This window comes from Thunnus albacares, chromosome 16 (genome assembly GCF_914725855.1).
Source record: "Thunnus albacares chromosome 16, fThuAlb1.1, whole genome shotgun sequence".
NCBI lineage: Eukaryota > Metazoa > Chordata > Actinopteri > Scombriformes > Scombridae > Thunnus > Thunnus albacares.
In genome coordinates, this window is record NC_058121.1 from 25,762,501 (window position 1) to 25,767,500 (window position 5,000).

Consider the following 5,000-nt stretch of genomic DNA (forward strand, 5'->3'; position numbering starts at 1 on the left):
CTGCATGTTGAAATGCCCAGCTTTACGGCAAAAACAAACGAGTTTACAGCCTGGTACAAGAAAGGGTTTTGGTCTCTTTAGCTAATTTCCCCGTTCATGACAACTCAACAGTGAGAGATTTTTTATATTTCACTTTTACATTACTTTTTTGCAGCGTAGCTTCTGTAGTCAATAATAATATTACTATTAGTTACAGGTATGTCAAACTACATTCTTCTCTGCGGTGAAATCCTCCTCTTCCACAGCGATGGTGGTATAGTGGTGAGCATAGCTGCCTTCCAAGCAGTTGACCCGGGTTCGATTCCCGGCCATCGCAGTTCCGTTTCGTTGTTTACAAAGCAAGCGGCGACTTCCGTGGCTGACAAACCAAGCCAGCGCGAAACTGCCAAATGCTGGAGTTACTCCAATGGCCACTTGAGGCTGGCTCCAAAAGCCAGTCATTCTGCGTAGACCCCCATGCTGCATGTTGAAATGCCCAGCTTTACAGCAAAAAGAAACGCGTTTACAGCCTGGTACAAGAAAGGGTTTTGGTCTCTTTAGCTAATTTCCCCGTTCATGACAACTCAACAGTGGGAGATTTTTTATATATCACTTTTACATTACTTTTTTGCAGCATAGCTTCTCTAGTCAATAATAATATTACTATTAGTTACAGGTATGTCAAAATACATTCTTCCCTTCTCTGCTTGGTGTACCTCCCTCCTCCTGTCCCTTGTTCCTCCTCCTCTTCCTGTTGAATTCTTACATTGATATAAACTGTTGAGTTGGCAGTAAAATCCTCACCTTTCACAGCGATGGTGGTATAGAGGTGAGCATAGCTGCCTTCCAAGCAGTTGACCCGGGTTCGATTCCCGGCCATCGCAGTTCTGTTTCCTTGTTCATAAAGCAAGCGGCGTTCCCTGGGGCTGAAAAATGAAGACATTGCAAAAGACTGCAGTATGTCCAATGGCCACTTGAGGCTGGTTCCAAAAAAGAGTCAGTCCATGTACATCCCCATGGCGAAATGCCCAACTTTATAGCAGCAATAAACGCTTTTACAGCCTGGTACAAAAAAGGGTTTTGGTCTCTATAGCTAATCTCCCTGTTCATGACAACTGTACGTTGGGTGAATTTTTATATAATTCACCCATTTAATATTGTTAAGGCTTAAAGGTACGCATAATTAAGGGCATGGCTGCTTTGAGTGGCAGGTGGGTGCCGTCACAGGCAAGTCGCTACCACGGCGACAACATTGCAATACTGCCCTTACAAACTGTCTGTGAAGCTCCTTGTGAGGTGATTATATGAATGTTGTACTGTAGTGTGCTTTTGGTGGAACAACACCTATGACATGTATCCATTTGATACCCCAACAACAGTTTCTCATCACCGTGGTTGTCGTGGCCGAGTGGTTAAGGCGATGGACTAGAAATCCATTGGGGTCTCCCCGCGCAGGTCCGAATCCTGCCGACAACGATGCGACGCCTTAATCTTGTTCACGTGCTGTCTGTTCTAATTCTGAGATTTCTCATGTCTCCCCACCAGCTGGGAGCACTGGAGGGACCTATTGGATGAGTAGTGAAATGCCTTCAAGAATGAAACACTGAATCTGGTTGCTTTCAAATGAGTGATTCTAGATGTTGGACTGGACCTGCGCTAGTTACAGGTATGTCAAAATACATTCTTCCCTTCTCTGCTTGGTGTACCTTCTTCTTCCTGTCCCTTGTTCCTCCTCCTCTTCCCGTTGTGGCGTTGAGGTGTGACATGTATGCATTTGATACCCCAACAATAGTTTCTTAGCATGGTGGTTGTCGTGGCCGAGTGGTTAAGGCGATGGACTTGAAATCCATTGGGGTCTCCCCGCGCAGGTCCGAATCCTGCCGACAACGATGCAACGCCTTAATCTTGTTCACGTGTTGTCTGATCTAATTCTGAGAATTCTCATGTCTCCCCACCAGCTGGGAGCACTGGAGGGACCTCTTGGATGAGTAGTGAAATGCCTTCAAGAATGAAACACTGAATCTGGTTGCTTTCAAATGAGTGATTCTAGATGTTGGACTGGACCTGCGATATTTGCTCTTCTGCACAGTCCTTTACTTCATAGAATGACTACATACAATATCCACTCTGTTATCATTTAGTTTCTTGCAGCGTAGCTTGCGTAGTCAATAACTACTATTAGTTACAGGTCTGTCAAACTACATTCTTCTCTGCGGTGAAATCCTCCTCTTTCACAGCGATGGTGGTATAGTGGTGAGCATAGCTGCCTTCCAAGCAGTTGACCCGGGTTCGATTCCCGGCCATCGCAGTTCCCTTTCATTGTTTACAAAGCAAGCGGCGACTTCCGTGGCTGACAAACCAAGCCAGCGCGAAAGTGCCAAATGCTGCAGTTACTCCAATTGCCTCCAATGAGGCTGGCTCCAAAAGCCAGTCATTCTGCGTAGACCCCCATGCTGCATGTTGAAATGCCCAGCTTTACGGCAAAAACAAACGAGTTTACAGCCTGGTACAAGAAAGGGTTTTGGTCTCTTTAGCTAATTTCCCCGTTCATGACAACTCAACAGTGGGAGAATTTTTTATATTTCACTTTTACATTACTTTTTTGCAGCGTAGCTTCTGTAGTCAATAATAATATTACTATTAGTTACAGGTCTGTCAAACTACATTCTTCTCTGCGGTGAAATCCTCCTCTTCCACAGCGATGGTGGTATAGTGGTGAGCATAGCTGCCTTCCAAGCAGTTGACCCGGGTTCGATTCCCGGCCATCGCAGTTCCGTTTCGTTGTTTACAAAGCAAGCGGCGACTTCCGTGGCTGACAAACCAAGCCAGCGCGAAACTGCCAAATGCTGGAGTTACTCCAATGGCCACTTGAGGCTGGCTCCAAAAAGCCAGTCATTCTGCGTAGACCCCCATGCTGCATGTTGAAATGCCCAGCTTTACGGCAAAAACAAACAAGTTTACAGCCTGGTACAAGAAAGGGTTTTGGTCTCTTTAGCTAATTTCCCCGTTCATGACAACTCAACAGTGAGAGATTTTTTATATTTCACTTTTACATTACTTTTTTGCAGCGTAGCTTCTGTAGTCAATAATAATATTACTATTAGTTACAGGTATGTCAAAATACATTCTTCCCTTCTCTGCTTGGTGTACCTCCCTCCTCCTGTCCCTTGTTCCTCCTCCTCTTCCTGTTGAATTCTTACATTGATATAAACTGTTGAGTTGGCAGTAAAATCCTCACCTTTCACAGCGATGGTGGTATAGTGGTGAGCATAGCTGCCTTCCAAGCAGTTGACCCGGGTTCGATTCCCGGCCATCGCAGTTCTGTTTCCTTGTTCATAAAGCAAGCGGCGTTCCCTGGGGCTGAAAAATGAAGACATTGCAAAAGACTGCAGTATGTCCAATGGCCACTTGAGGCTGGTTCCAAAAAAGAGTCAGTCCATGTACATCCCCATGGCGAAATGCCCAACTTTATAGCAGCAATAAACACTTTTACAGCCTGGTACAAAAAAGGGTTTTGGTCTCTATAGCTAATCTCCCTGTTCATGACAACTGTACGTTGGGTGAATTTTTATATAATTCACCCATTTAATATTGTTAAGGCTTAAAGGTACGCATAATTAAGGGCATGGCTGCTTTGAGTGGCAGGTGGGTGCCGTCACAGGCAAGTCGCTACCACGGCGACAACATTGCAATACTGCCCTTACAAACTGTCTGTGAAGCTCCTTGTGAGGTGATTATATGAATGTTGTACTGTAGTGTGCTTTTGGTGGAACAACACCTATGACATGTATCCATTTGATACCCCAACAACAGTTTCTCATCACCGTGGTTGTCGTGGCCGAGTGGTTAAGGCGATGGACTAGAAATCCATTGGGGTCTCCCCGCGCAGGTCCGAATCCTGCCGACAACGATGCGACGCCTTAATCTTGTTCACGTGCTGTCTGTTCTAATTCTGAGATTTCTCATGTCTCCCCACCAGCTGGGAGCACTGGAGGGACCTATTGGATGAGTAGTGAAATGCCTTCAAGAATGAAACACTGAATCTGGTTGCTTTCAAATGAGTGATTCTAGATGTTGGACTGGACCTGCGCTAGTTACAGGTATGTCAAAATACATTCTTCCCTTCTCTGCTTGGTGTACCTTCTTCTTCCTGTCCCTTGTTCCTCCTCCTCTTCCCGTTGTGGCGTTGAGGTGTGACATGTATGCATTTGATACCCCAACAATAGTTTCTTAGCATGGTGGTTGTCGTGGCCGAGTGGTTAAGGCGATGGACTTGAAATCCATTGGGGTCTCCCCGCGCAGGTCCGAATCCTGCCGACAACGATGCGACGCCTTAATCTTGTTCACGTGTTGTCTGATCTAATTCTGAGAATTCTCATGTCTCCCCACCAGCTGGGAGCACTGGAGGGACCTCTTGGATGAGTAGTGAAATGCCTTCAAGAATGAAACACTGAATCTGGTTGCTTTCAAATGAGTGATTCTAGATGTTAGACTGGACCTGCGATATTTGCTCTTCTGCACAGTCCTTTACTTCATAGAATGACTACATACAATATCCACTCTGTTATCATTTAGTTTCTTGCAGCGTAGCTTGCGTAGTCAATAACTACTATTAGTTACAGGTCTGTCAAACTACATTCTTCTCTGCGGTGAAATCCTCCTCTTTCACAGCGATGGTGGTATAGTGAGCATAGCTGCCTTCCAAGCAGTTGACCCGGGTTCGATTCCCGGCCATCACAGTTCTGTTTCGTTGTTTACAAAGCAAGCGGCGACTTCCGTGGCTGACAAACCAAGCCAGCGCGAAAGTGCCAAATGCTGGAGTTACTCCAATTGCCTCCAATGAGGCTGGCTCCAAAAGCCAGTCATTCTGCGCAGACCCCCATGCTGCATGTTGAAATGCCCAGCTTTACGGCAAAAACAAACGCGTTTACAGCCTGGTACAAGAAAGGGTTTTGGTCTCTTTAGCTAATTTCCCCGTTCATGACAACTCAACAGTGGGAGATTTTTTATATTTCACTTTT

General features: G+C 45.7%; 9 non-coding genes across 9 annotated transcripts; all 9 read left to right on the plus strand.

Moving 5' to 3' along the window:
• The first annotated feature begins 244 nt into the window (after positions 1–244).
• trnag-ucc lies at positions 245–316 on the plus strand. The gene has a single exon. It is a non-coding gene; the product is annotated as a tRNA-Gly (tRNA).
• A 475-nt stretch (positions 317–791) lies between these two features.
• On the plus strand, positions 792–863 carry trnag-ucc. The gene has a single exon. It is a non-coding gene; the product is annotated as a tRNA-Gly (tRNA).
• Positions 864–1,373: 510 nt separating this feature from the next.
• trnas-aga lies at positions 1,374–1,455 on the plus strand. The gene has a single exon. It is a non-coding gene; the product is annotated as a tRNA-Ser (tRNA).
• A 331-nt stretch (positions 1,456–1,786) lies between these two features.
• Positions 1,787–1,868, plus strand: trnas-uga. The gene has a single exon. It is a non-coding gene; the product is annotated as a tRNA-Ser (tRNA).
• Positions 1,869–2,215: 347 nt separating this feature from the next.
• Positions 2,216–2,287, plus strand: trnag-ucc. Its single transcript has one exon. It is a non-coding gene; the product is annotated as a tRNA-Gly (tRNA).
• A 390-nt stretch (positions 2,288–2,677) lies between these two features.
• Positions 2,678–2,749, plus strand: trnag-ucc. Its single transcript has one exon. It is a non-coding gene; the product is annotated as a tRNA-Gly (tRNA).
• Positions 2,750–3,225: 476 nt separating this feature from the next.
• On the plus strand, positions 3,226–3,297 carry trnag-ucc. Its single transcript has one exon. It is a non-coding gene; the product is annotated as a tRNA-Gly (tRNA).
• A 510-nt stretch (positions 3,298–3,807) lies between these two features.
• trnas-aga lies at positions 3,808–3,889 on the plus strand. Its single transcript has one exon. It is a non-coding gene; the product is annotated as a tRNA-Ser (tRNA).
• A 331-nt stretch (positions 3,890–4,220) lies between these two features.
• trnas-uga lies at positions 4,221–4,302 on the plus strand. Its single transcript has one exon. It is a non-coding gene; the product is annotated as a tRNA-Ser (tRNA).
• Positions 4,303–5,000: the final 698 nt, after the last annotated feature.